The following is a 14,866-nucleotide window of genomic DNA, read 5'->3' on the forward strand; positions in this document are numbered from 1 at the left end:
TAAAATCCTTGATATTGACGAAAATTCCATTGTGCGATTTTAATAATTTTAATTTAATATTGCAATATTTACCTAAAACTTTAGCGACGTATTTTTCCAAAGTTAAAGCGAAGGTTGCATGGCAGTAATCGGTTCCATAAGGTCCTTACTTTGAGGTAAGTACGTTCTTCGTTGTTTTATAAATCTCTTTAAAGACGTGTATTACTTAACAAAAAATCATACAATTAACTTATTTTCTATACTCAACGGTCAACATCTTGATGAATAGTCACAGTGCAAATATATTGTAATGAGAAGCATTAATATGAAGATCTGAATTGGGTTTACAGGATATAGAATATAAATGGCAAAAAATGCAGAACATAGGGCAAACAGTTTAAAACAATTGTGAAAATAGACAAAAAAAAAATAAATAATTGAGAATAATAAGGTGCGAAAATGTAGAGAATAGAGAAATAAGGTCATACTATATAAATGATAGAGAAAAATGGAGTCACAATTGATAGAAATAAAGAAATGAATGGTCCCCATCAAGACCCTGTCTAATATGTAGTTGTTCGTAATTTGAATTGAAAGGCGATCATATATTAAGAGCCAATCCGCCAGAAAACCATGCAATATTCAGAAAATCGTCCAAATCGACAATCACAACTTGACAAATTTTTATACATCATCTTAATCCTTGACATGAAATAAAAGAATTTGACCACTTAATTTTTCCCAGAATCGTATCTATTTTTAGTAACAGCCTCATTTGCATAATTCTGTAAATTCATAATGAAACCAAGAAAAAATCCAACTTTTTTATGCCTTTTAAGAATGACCCAGAAACATATTAAATGGGTTAGTTGAGTTTTTAGAGTAATGTCAGCTGAAACTCATCCATTTTACTATGTTATGATCAATACAAAGGAAAATTTAAACAATTTGGAACATTGCCAGGAGCAGGGACACAAAGGCGGGGTTTTTCATACATGAATTTACGTGGTTTTCATTCGCTTCTATCTTGCAAGACCCATTCCGGATTTGTTTGCAACTTATATCGGTTTTAACTATGGGGTATGTTTTATATCAAAACAAAAATATTAAGCTTGGCAAATGACTATTATATGTTAATTTATGTCTTGGAAGAATAGTGATTTTAGTCCCAAATTGACACATTTTGATTTTGATTTTAATTAAATTCTAAACACAATTGGTACTAAAATGGCTCATAAAATCATTCGAACAAGTAAAATCAATTTGTCTGAAAAATGAAATAAGACGTATTTGTACTGCAAGTCCAAAAATCAATAAATTGTCTGAAACCAGGGAGTCCATCTTGTATGCTCTTCCATTGACTTATCTCCCTTGGGTAAGATCTCAAACATGTCAGCTCCCAGTGATGGTTTGGCAGACAAATGTTTACAGTGAAGTTTGTGACTTTAATAATCTAGGATGAGCATTTGGGCTATCCCAGCCTTACACATCTACATATTACAAACTATTTAAGATATCTGAATGCACTAAAGACCAAAATAGCATTTCCAAAAAAAATATTTACTGCCAAGAAATTTGACAATCATGACAATAATTTAGTGAATAAACATGATAAATATTGATTGGAAAAATAAGTCCATGAACAGCAAAAAGTGTTTTTAGATTTCAACGAGCAAAACAAAAGTATTTTTAATCATTCTTCGTAAAAAAAAAAGTGAGTGAGTGGAACCACCTTGCTCGCACCAAAATTGAGATTGAGAGTGTCAAAACTGCTCTGGCGCACCATCAATAAATCAACGACACTCTCTCTACCATGGTATTGAAACCAGCATTGGTAACCAAACATATTCATACAGATACAGACTACCATTCATCTACATTTAGGAAGTCTGAATAATACTGAAAACTATGGTGTAAAATTTCCAACAGGACTCCTTATTTTATATAAGACAAGGAGTGGTTTATTTTCCCATGGTTGTTACATCATCTTGTCTTTGAATATGCTCGAAGTACAGGGACTTTTATGGAATTCATTGACATGATAGTCAAGCAAGATGTCAACATCTCGTCCAACCCTCTTCCAGCAAAGCCAAAGCTGACTAATGATCTTCACCTTTTCAAAACAGGCTGTATACAGGACGAGTTATTCCAGTAGGAACAGGTACAAATCTTACAATAAATTTTCATTTGTTCCATATAGGCAATCTGAAATTAGGGGACCAACAGTTGATACATTAGCTAGATTAAAAAAAAGGGGGGGGGGGGGGTGTTGAAGGGGCATGTGAATATTCTTTTACACCTGACCTGTTTCTAAGACATCTTATTTATTTCCTATGGCAATGTGCAAGCAAATAATATATATGCGTATATACATTGTTCTGTCTTGGGACCATTTGATTAAAAAAACAAGAGGGAGGGTTAGAATGGTCAAAATATTTATGTCCTTATCAGCTTAGGACAGAATTTTAATTTTCAAGCTATTAACCAGGGTACAATATATATTTATTTTCTGCTTTAAAAAATCAATTTATAGACCAGAATCATGATAATAATCAAAATCTATTTCAACATATTCAACGTTTAGCAGGTCAGGTTTTTATTCTCGTCCCCTAAGTTATATTTTCAGTTCTTACTGGAAGTTGTTCAGCTCTTTGTCTACTAAAAAAACTTTTATCTCGTGGAAAAGCCTCCTACAAATACATGTTTTACATACAACATACTGTACATGTAACACTAGACAACTTTATCCAGAGAATAATATTTTTTTAATGAACTAATAGGCCATGGAGACTAAAAAAATCAAAAGCATTGCAAACTTTTGTAAAGTTCAATTTTAGAACCCTACATGTACATGTATGTAGATTACTTATAGAGCCCTTTTTAAAAGAAAAAAAACATACATTTAAACTACATGCACAGTGATGCTACACTACCCTACATTTCCTGTCTGATAAATTTTATTTCATGTAAAACAAAATTGAAGAATTATTTTATAGTTTAACACTTTTTATTTGTAGGGCTATATATATGCAAGCAATGCTCAATTAAGATGCATTTTTGTAAAAGTGACAATAGCCAGGTCAAACTAAATACATGTATAGAAGAAGATATTGGTAAGTTATTATTAACTTATATATTAATTTAACTGTTTGTATAACATGGTAATCATACAAAGTATATGTAATCACTTATATAATAACATAATTATACAATTACATGTTATACATTTGTACATCAGTTTTCTTAAACAGGTCTTTGTTAACTTGGTTTTCCCATTGAAAAATCACTTTGCTAATTTTAATTTGTAGTACTATATTGGGCGGCTCCTATAGTTTCCATTCAATAACTAACTGACTTATGAATTGTTCATACATTCCATTTCAATTATTTTATTGAAAAATATTTATTAATACGTATTACTTTTACTGTTAAGTCTGTTTTTTGTGATATCCATTTTACGTGACTCTGTATTTATGTATCCCGTCATACTTTGAATGACAAAATTATTTTATGTCTACCTGTGCGAATTTCAAACCCGCGATTTTACGCCAGTACTTAAAACCTTCCATCCTTTATGGGTGGATTTTACATAGATATATAAAATCGTATAATATAAGCAAAATGAGGATGTTAAATTTGATGTATGCCTTTTTGTGCTTCTTCGTTACATTTGTTTGTTTTTATAGTTATTAAGATGATAACACAATGTTGACTGCTGTACCCCTATTTTTGACAATTTTACCTATTGTGTCTGTTTGTTTTGTTCACGCACCGTTGTCAATATAATGGAATTTGATGCGACTGTCATACAAGTGAGAGGTTTATTATCTAGCTATAAAACCAGGTTCAATCCACCATTTTCTACATAAGAAAATGCCTGTACCAAGTCAGGAATATGACAGTTGTTTTCCATTCGTTTGATGTGTTTGAACTTTTGATTTTGCCATTTGATTGGGGACTTTCCTTTTTGAATTTTCCTCGGAGTTCAGTATTTTTGTGATTTTACTTTTTCAAAATAAAAGGGGGAGATTTTTATTGGTACTTTTGAAGATATTTCATCTGTTCGATTAATTGATTGGTTGTTGGTAATGCTAATGTCCAATGGCAAATAGTTCATGCATGTTTAGGACAAGAACAAATTAAAATAAATACATTATTTGGGTTCTTAATATGCTAAATCTAACAATGTATTTTAATAATTTAAGATGTTGCAATTGGGCCCCATTTTAAATTGGTTCACATTGATTTCAAAATGGTCCAAAATTTTTTTTCTTATTTCTACATAACTTGAATTCTTGAGGTTCTTTTGATATACAAAATGCAAATGTTTTATATTTAGATTTTTAATTTTGGTCCAGTTTTCAAATTTGTCCACATTTTAAAGTCCAAAGGGTCCAAATTTTAACTTAGTTTAATTTTAACAAACCTTTTCAATTTTGTTGAGTTTGATTTTAAAGAATATTGATATTTAGCTGTACTTTGACACAGAGAACAGATATAAAGATGGCCACTATTTCAAAGATTGTCACTAAAAGCGGTCAAATTATCACCACTGTCTGTTTTCAATGTAAAATTATATTGAGAGGTAATTTGACATGCCAAACCAAATGGAGGCAATTTTTATTGTTGTAAAGATGTTAAGGGCTATTTGGACAGGCTTAAAAGGAGTGGATAATAACTATTCTGCAAAAATGATTTGGCTTTAGTTGGGAGAATTTTGTAACTGCATCCACTTACAGTAAAAGTTGTCAATTTTATTTCCTGTCAGTGGTATATATGAAATTAAAAAAAAAGGTGGTATGATTGCCAATGAGAACAAATGACATAGAAGTAAAGCTATAGGTCTTCATACGCCATATGGCCTTCAACAATGATCAAGACCTATACTGCATATATATTCAGCCATAAAAGGCACCTAAATAAGAAAATGAAAAAATATGAAAACTAACAGCCTGATTTATGTATGTATGTTTTGTGGTTTTCAGATCTAGACTCGCAGCTAACCTTTCTGTCAGTGTCAACAACAACTGAACTTTCACAGCAGTCAACATCAGATTGGGAGACTGATAATGCTTCTAACAGAAACAATTTCAACCAACCAAACAAGCAACAGAAACTTTCCAACTTTAAAACATCAGTTAAATCTTCCATGGGATGATGTCTAAAAAAATAACAGTTCATCATTTATAGAGATTTTAATGTTATGGCTTTTCTTTTACAAGAAAGTTAATGTACACTTGCTTTATAGTAAAACCTATAGCTGTTCAAGTATAAAAAAACACATTCAACTTTATTGAAATTTGAAGATTCATCTGACTTATTTTAATTCTGTTATCTCCGAGGATGTGATGTAGAGCATTATAGGTACAGTAATCTTAACAGCTATCCAATTTCATTCAAAATTCTTTATAAATTTTGCACTGGTATATCAGTAGGACAACCGGAAGCGCCTGAGTATTGATTTCGGTGCTCAGTGATACGGTTCACTAGACGACGTTGTCAACACGTAATGGCGGCCATTGTTTGACGTTGGATTTGGCATTCCACGCTGTAAAGATGCATTTATGACATTCTTGGATGCTAAAACTTAATGCCACACAACATGAAAGGTAAAGGATTATTTCAGATATACCGAGTTAACTATTTTCAAATAAGTGGGATCCCAAAAAATGATTTAAACGGCAAAAATAAAGTGTAAAATTATATGAAACATGAAAATTGAAATCCCATTTTTCATCATTTCCTTTGAAATCATATATTGAATACACTATTTACACCAACCTCTGGTGAATTATATTCGGATTTCGGTCTTAGGTATCCGTCCTTGTCTCCGGGAATATTATACCCACACAAGTTGTCAACATCCGTTTTCAAATTGTTCAAAGTGTTCTTCACAATCTCCCTGGAAAATATTCACGCTATCACTTCGTGCTCAGATAATAGAACATTGTAAACCTCTAACAGCAAATACGGACCAAAATTAAACAAATTTGAAAGCACGGATGATCACGTGTAATGCCGACTGTAAGTTCTCTAAAAGGGGGTAACTTCTCCCCCAAATACACCTGAATTTTGCTGACCGTCTCAAATTCAACTCAAAAGTCCATTATCAAATCAGAGACGGAATAAGGGGGGGGGGGGGGGTGGGCTGGGGGTCAGGGGGCCCGGGCCCCCCTTTTGTGGGAAAAATTTGGTTGATTATATAGGGAATCACTGACGCATGACTGGAGCAGGCCCCCTCTTATTAAAATTTCTGGATCTGCCACTGCAAATCATTAGAATGTAAGACATATTCACTTCAACTGTTGCCTATTTTATAGCTGGTCTAATACATGTATTAATAGATTCGTCCCATTTCATATACAATGCAGTGGCGGATCCAGAACCTTTTGTAAAGGGGGGGTGCACTGACTGACCTAAGGGGGGCCCGCTCCAGTCATGCTTCAGTGATTCCCTATATAATCAACCAAATTTTTCCCACAAAAGGGGGGGGGCAGCCCCCCCCCCCCCCCCCCCCCCTGGATCTGCCTAACTTTCATTATTACATTAACATATAATCATGATAATACAAAGGGAAATCAATCACAAGCACTTGTTTCTGTCAATGGGGGGTTCACTATCCACACACAACGGAAATTTTTATTTTTAGGTAGGAAGAATTTAAGGGGACATTATATTCATTTTCTTATTTTTTTGCTATTATGGCTTTAAGTTATTAATTTTTTTTCAATCTGTACACAATTGTTCTTTCCTTAAAGATCTTTTTATTGGACAGAATATTCATGTTCATCCTGTGTCAGCACTCTTGAACAATGTTTATTTTATGTTCAGTTATTACCATGCATGATTACATGGACATGTACCAGATCTTTCCCATAAAAAAATTAATTAAGATAGCCATCCTCTAAATCATATCTCTGAAATTATAAAAGAAATTTACACATTGAAATTAACCAATCACCCACCCATTTGAAAAGCTTGTACACATGCTGCTTTGCATTACATGAATCCCCAGAAACTAATTAATTTACAATTTCTTTATTCATGTTATATCTGACATGTTATATTCTTCCAATGATTATATACATAATCTAATTAGAAATGATAATCCATTAATAATATTACTTTCTCAAACTTCATTAATATTGTCAAATTCAAGGTGTCAATTTAGTGATAATACAGTCATGACAGTGGTGGTTCCAGGATTTAAATTAAAATAAAACTGGGTTGTGAGTGCCCTCAAAATGTATAAAATTTCAGCTTGCATTGTACAATGGACATGTTATGATCTTATGATGTTTATGCACGCTATTAAATATAAAAATGTTATCAAAAGGTTTGGTATGACATAAATTTGCTCCTTGTTAAACCTAAAAATTATTTTTCAAGACTTTTGAAAAGTTTTCTTTGAAACTTTTATGTACATGTATTGAGCAAAAATGCTGGGAGCATAATTATCTATAACACTTAATAAATACATATACATGTATTTTCTTGGTAATTTATTTGGCAAATGTGTATTCATGTGTTGATAATAACAATGCAAAGTTTAATTTTGCTTTGAATAATTTAGTATATATACATTAATAGTATTTGTATGTAAATTTGCTTTATATTTACAGGATGGAGAAAGATGTTCACTATGGATCAAAATTTCAAAACAGAGGACCTTTTTATTCAAACAAAAATACTTGTACATGTATGATATTCTGTACATACAACAAGAAAACAGTAATCAAATGGAATGTCCAGTGATGTTGAAAGCAAAATTATTTTTGTTAACAGAAAACAATAGGACTACAATATATTAAGGGTAAGTAATCCAAAATTGTCTGTTTAGGGTTACAAAAGTGGGTTATTGACAATGTGCTATGATTTCAATCCCCCAAATATGAAACAAAAACATAATATACATGGTATTTAAACTGTTTTCATAAGGAAACAGACTGAAAATATTCTGCATTTAACAGTCAGACATGAAAGTTGCCAATGGAATACATTGGGACTAGAACTTAAAATTTAAAGGATATAGGCCAAGGAATCATTCAGACTTTAAGGCCAAATGGTATACTTTTAATAGTTTAAAGATTTTATTCTATTATCTATGCTGTATAAATGTTAATATTGTTTCATCTAGATTTAAAACCTAATTTCAAGAATGAAGGGTACAGTAATTTAAAATTAATTTCAATGATTAAAAGCAATATAAGGGAAGTAACTTTTACAAGATGTGCATTATATCCTAATGAAGTATTTCAATGAATTTGTCCATTTTTTTCAGATAAGAGAATGACTTAAGCAGACTGTATTGGGGTCATAGATGGCCATAACAATGAAATACAATATATTATAATTATCATTCTTCATTACGTTTTGATTGAATTAACAAACTTAATTTAATAACAAAATATTTTCTTTTTTTCAGTACACAACACATCATGTCAGAAGAATAATTTTACTGGAGAATAAAAAATTTAATACCTGGAATCAGCAATTTACAAAATGTATATGAAACTTATTAAGGATGTTCGCTCCTCTTGTTTTTGAATTTTTGCCAGATATTCGGAATCCTCTGGTTTTATCCATGTAGTGCCATTACAAATTTTTGCCCACTAACCCCTAATTTTCTTTTCATAATTTGATTAAATATAGTTTTAAATACCATCTTTGAAAATCTTTTTAAATCCTTGTTATTTTTTCATACTTTTATGCAGAAAAAAGGTGCCAATGTTAAATGCATGAAAAATCTAGAGAGAATCATTTCCCGCCAAATTTTCAATGGCTTATATCTCGAAAACAAGCACACAGACCTTTCATTTTTATCTGCTTTTTTAGTTCCTTTATTTATATACTGTCAATTTATAACAGTCTTTTAAAAAGCTTATTATTTTGAAACAGAGTAGCGAACATCCTTAAGAGAGATATATTCATGTACAGAATGGTAACCCCACCAAATAACCCAGGTGGTTCAAGTGATTATTAGCAGACATTTTTGTTGAACTAATGCAGGATTAAATAAATGAAGCTTTAGCAGACTATGGGCTCCAAAGTGTAGTAAAAAGAGGATTTTTAAATATGTGAGACCCATCAACATTAAAATGCGCATAAGTGAAATGTTACAATATTTAGTAAAAAATTCAGATTATTGACTCAGTTGTTTTCATGAATTTTTTTATCAAAGCAATATCACTGTTATATAATTAATAAGATTCCATATGTTTTATTTATACTTTTGACAACTGAATATATCTTCCCTCTGGCCTCAAGTGCATGTTTCCCTTTTATTTTGTATGAGTGTAATTTACAGAAAGCTCACTTCGCTTTTGGCGAATTCAAGTTTTGCCTTTCCAGAATTATTGGACTTTATTCATGGAAAATTAAACATTTACCCATATGTTGTTGAAGAACTCAATTTTGCTTTAATACTTTTTCAAGAAATTGTATCACAAGGCTAGATTTGATCAAATAACCTCACTTTTGAATATTTATCACATATCACATACTTAAATAATCTAGTATGCATAGATTGATTTCCTTCACTTTTGCCCTGTTGTTGAGATTGAGTGAAATAATTTAATTATTTTATCCCTTTCAATTTGGGGTGGGGATCTGTGTCCCATTGGGACCGACATTCAACACTGCATAACTATATCCTATCACAAGTTATGATACAGCCAACCATATAACATAGCCCCTGCCACTGAAAGGAGAAAAGAGGTGCACAACATACAAAAAAATTATTTCATATGGCTAGCTAAATCATATCCTTGGAATATTTCATAGATTTTTAGCTCACCGTTCCTTCGGAACGGCGAGCTTTTGCCATCACTTGGCATCCATCGTCGTCCGTCTGGTGTAAACTATTTCAAACATCTTCTCCTCTGAAACTACTGAACCAATTCCAACCAAACCTAAGCTGAATGATGCTTAGGGTATCTAGAATAAAGTTTGTGTTTTATTTACTGTTTCGTCAAATAACATGGCCGCCATGGCTAAAAATAGAATATAGGGGTAAAATGCAATTTTTGGCTTATATCTCAAAAACCAAAGCATTTTGAGCAAATCTGACAGGGGTTAAAGTGTTCATTAGGTAAAGTTCTATCAGCCCTGAAATTTTCAGTTGAATCTGATAACCCATTGTTGGGTTGCTGCTACTAAATTGTTAATTTTAAGGAAATTTTGCAGTTTTTGGTTATTATGTTGAATATTATTAATGATAAAGATAAACTGTGCACAGCAAAAATGTTCAGCAAGGTAAGATCTACAAATAAGTTCATATGATCAAAATTGTCAATTGACCCCTTAAGGAGTTATTGCCCTTTAAGGACAATTTTACACAATTTGTTTATCATGTTTTAAAAAATCTTCTTCTCTGAAACGATTTCACCAATTCCAACCAAACGTAAGCTGAATGATTCTAAGGGTATCTAGAATAAAGTTTGTGTTTTATTTTCTGTTTCGTAAAAAAGCATGGCCGCCATGGCTTAAAATAGAACGTAGGGGTAAAATGCAATTTTTGGCTTATATCTGAAAAACCAAAGCATTTAGAGCTAATCTGATGCGAGGTAATAATGTTTCTTAGGCCAAGCTCTGTCAGCCCTGAAATTTTCAGATGAATCTAACAACCCATTGTAGGATTGCTGCCACTTAATTGGTAATTTTAAGGAAATTTTGCAGATTTTGGTTATTATCTTGAATATTATTAATGATAAAGATAAACTAAACAGCAAAAATGTTCAGCAAAGGTAAGATCTACAAATAAGTTCGTATGACCAAAATTGTTAATTGTCCCCTTTTGGAGTTATTGCCCTTTAAAATCAATTTTTCACAATTTATTCATTTAGTTTGCTTACTTTAAAAAATCTTCTTCTTTGAAACTGCTGAATCAATTTCAGCCAAACTTGGGCTGAATGAGTTTCAGAGTATCTAGTATAAATTTTGTATTTTATTTTCTTGTACGTCAAGAAACATAGCCACTATGGCTAAAATGAAACATACGGGTAAAATGCATTTCTTTGATTTTGAAGAAAATATGACAGATACAAAGAACATTAATTTTCAATGGAAGTTTTAAGCCATTCATTAATATATATTGAAAAGCAAAAATAATCATTGATGAAAGATTTAAGCAAAAAATTACAGGTGAGAGATTCAGGCTCTTGAGAGCCTCTTGTTTGTATGTGTAATTTTTTTTGTAAGTAGTTATTTATTAAAGGTACTACAGTTCCCTTTCAGTTTGCCTGCTTAAGACTTGATTACAGTTCCGACAATATAAAGATAAGAAGTTGGGGTATGATTGCCAATGAGACAACTCTCCACCAGATACCTTATGACGGAAAGGTTAATAAATATATGTATAGGTCTCTGACAGCCTTCATCAATGAGCAGAACCAATAACCCATAGTGAGCTACATGTATAAAAGGCCCCTAAATAACATGACACAATACAGGCTGAAAATGAATATTCTGCATCAGTGAGTATGCAAAAGTGAAAATATATTTAGAAAGAAAAGCATGTGTAGCAATGGATGCAAATAAAAAGTCAATACAGAAAAAAAATCCTACTACCTCACACGTTATGGCTTATGCAGTTTATTCACTAAATTGTCAACAAACTTTTACATATTTCATTCAACTTATTTACATTAAACCTGGGAACAGTATATCTGTCAATATATATATATATATATGTTCGTGATTAAACAAGACAAAATAAAAGAAAAGAACAGGGCGAAAAGAACAGGGCGAAAGGACCCAGAGCGAACAGACCAGGATTCCCTTCCCACCACCTAGCTAGAATAGCATATGGTTCTCCCCTTATGCATAGATATATTAATACTAGTCTAATAGTCATTATACATGTATACTGAGACTACTATAACAGTAATCTCAGATGTATATCAATGCCCTAAGAAACTGCACATTGAATTTTTAAAAAGTAAAGTCATGAAGAGTTTAAACCAACACTGCAAACCAGAAATTAAGAATCATGAGCCCCTAAAAATGACACATGCCTTTGACAAAAATACCCCCCCCCCCCCTTTCTTTTTTTCAAAAAAGAAACAAAACAAAACACATAACGATAACTGTATTAACGAAAGGAAACTTATGAAGAAAAAAAAAACGATAGCTTTTCTATGGCCTATTCAGGTTAGATGCTCATTACAAAGTCATTGGCCGTTAACATACTAACAATATTCACGAAATAAATATGGATCAACGAAGTCCGATATCAACAAATCAATCCCATGATGATGTAGGCCTATACATATGTAACTGTTAGTTTACCAAGCTCGGCCTGTTTTGGTATAACTTTGATATGAATTCAACATATCGCATGACTTCCTTGGCATTCAGATAAACAAAATTGCTACAAAGAAGTAACGAATCCAACTTTAAATGACATTTACGTTGACATTTTCGGCGCCGGAAATTGACAACGTTGGGCTATATACTGACACAACATCGGTTGAGGTAGATTCCGGCAATTCTGCTTCAAAAATCTCTAGCAGTTAGAATTTATTGATGTCTTCAAATATATTTTTTTATGTTTCAATACATTTTAGTGGATAATTATTTTTGAGAGAAGAATAGCTATCGCGTACTTCAGAAACAAGGTTTAGGGAGGACCACGCCCCCATTGTGGGAACATACAAAATAAAGATGACCGTTCTCCATTTCTACTCGATAGAAGTGCCTAATTTTTTCATAACATATACATTATGTACCAAGGATAATTATATGAAAGTATACAAAAAATCGAGGCGGAGATTTTTTAGAAACAGCTAATAATTTTAGCAGACCAATTGACGTAATAGAAAAATAGACGAAAATGGCGCCTTATTCAATTTCGAAAAAAATCTATTATTTTACAATTTATTGACACATATTGTCATTTTTAAAGGGGTTTAATATCTATTGATTCACTTTTCCATGAGAATTGAATGAATATTTACTTTAAAAACAGAAACTCTTCCAATTTCTAAACCTACCGACCATGCAAGAAAAAACCTATAAAAAATTGAGACCCCTACATTAAAATGGGAACAAATTTTTGCCCTGGCTTGAACACTCCTGTTCTTAACGAATTTCGATGCCAAAAACTAGCGAGAATATGATGTAAATTTTTTTAGAAAATCGAAGGATAGGTATTTTTTTGTTCCCATTTTTAATATAGCCATTTTATCCTACAGTGCAGAAAATCAATATCCGAAATTCTATGTTCAGATATAAAAAAATGAGATTTCCTTTTATTTTAATGTTCAAAAATGAAAATAATATGTAAATTCATATATTTTTCTCATATAGATTTGCTTACAATCAACAGTATTTATCGTCGGTACTTTGCCGCGAACGAACGAAAAAAAATACAAAAGCGCGCCATTTTTCAGTTGACGTCGGCCGACGCAAAATAGTCCAATTTTCGGCGTAGGACTACTGAGCGCCGCCGAATCACATTTTGGCCAAAAAGGCACATCCGGTTGTCCTACTGTATATAGACTAAGTAATTTGTTTTTCGTCTAGTTATGGGATTTTTTTTTAGAAGCATTTATGATTTTCATGTTTGTATTGACCACATTGCAGCAACATAGATATAGGTACCTGGCAAATCTTGCCTTGTTAGCATACTAGGCTCAAAGGGTCATAAAAAAATTTCCATCACTAAGTGTCTGTTAAAATCATCTGTTTACAGTTTTCACTTTTAAACCATCATCTTAATAACTTTAGAAGAAGTGTCATACATATATATATATGTATACAAAATTTTAAAACTTTTCAATATATATAAACATGATAAATGTTGTTTTCAATTTAGACTTTCTTATAATTTTTCGTTTGGGCTTGTATTATATTTGCCTTCGGGTTTATATGATCCGTTCATCCTATTTCGACTCTTTCAAAAATCAAGAGTCTATCCTAAATTGAGGTAAATTATATGGCCTTCCAAATACCGTTTCGATTCCTAACATCACTGAAGAGACATTAATTGTCGAAATCCGGATATGGTGTACAAATTTTTGCACCTCATGTTTGCGGTATACCATCTTTTCCGCAAGTTTATTGTTTTCTGTTTAGTAATTAATTAATTATAAGATCCATTTTGTTACATCTTGTGATCCGTTTATTTGGCAATCGCTAATGGCAGTCAGCAGGGTTTAAGAACATCAGTTGTTCGAACTGCTAGTCAAATGCGTTTTGTTAAAATATACTTTTTCACTTTTGTTGTCTTTTGGAAAATGTTGTTTGTGCTGTATTTAGACCCCTCTACCAAGAAATTTGTTTTGCATGCACACGTATAAAAATTGTGGTTTTTATCTAACGCAATCATAGGTTTGAACGTTGTTTTCAATTTAGACTTTCTTATAATTTTTCGTTTGGGCTTGTATTATATTTGCCTTCGGGTTTATATGATCCATTCATCCTATTTCGACTCTTTCAAAATTCAAGAGTCTATCCTAAATTGAGGTAAATTATATGGCCTTCCAAATACCGTTTCGATTCCTAACATCACTGAAGAGACATTAATTGTCGAAATCCGGATATGGTGTACAAAGTTTTGCACCTCATGTTTGCGGTATACCATCTTTTCCGCAAGTTTATTGTTTTCTGTTTGGTAATTAATTAATTATAGGATCCATTTTGTTACATCTTGTGATCCGTTTATTTGGCAATCGCCAATGGCAGTCAGCAGGGTTTAAGAACATCAGTTGTTTGACCTGCTAGTCAAATGCGTTTTGTTAAAATATACTTTTTCACTTTTTTGGTCTTTTGGAAAATGTTGTTTGTGCTGTATTTAGACCCCTCTACCAAGAAATTTGTTTTGCATGCACACGTATAAAAATTGCGGTTTTTATCCAACGCAATCATAGGTTTGAACGTTGTTTTC

The 14,866-nt window shown here is 32.0% G+C and overlaps 2 long non-coding RNA genes across 2 annotated transcripts; both read left to right on the top strand.

Annotated features, from left to right (window-relative positions):
• Window positions 1–1,141: 1,141 nt before the first annotated feature.
• LOC127721909 (uncharacterized) lies at window positions 1,142–5,408 on the top strand. Its single transcript, XR_007991525.1, has 3 exons — window positions 1,142–2,140; window positions 2,997–3,092; window positions 4,965–5,408. It is a non-coding gene; the product is annotated as an uncharacterized LOC127721909 (long non-coding RNA).
• Window positions 5,409–5,772: 364 nt separating this feature from the next.
• LOC127721910 (uncharacterized) lies at window positions 5,773–9,197 on the top strand. The gene is made up of 3 exons (XR_007991526.1): window positions 5,773–6,003; window positions 7,602–7,792; window positions 8,405–9,197. It is a non-coding gene; the product is annotated as an uncharacterized LOC127721910 (long non-coding RNA).
• Window positions 9,198–14,866: the final 5,669 nt, after the last annotated feature.

Source organism: Mytilus californianus, unplaced genomic scaffold (assembly GCF_021869535.1).
Source record: "Mytilus californianus isolate M0D057914Y unplaced genomic scaffold, xbMytCali1.0.p SCAF_12, whole genome shotgun sequence".
In the NCBI taxonomy this organism is placed as follows: domain Eukaryota; kingdom Metazoa; phylum Mollusca; class Bivalvia; order Mytilida; family Mytilidae; genus Mytilus; species Mytilus californianus.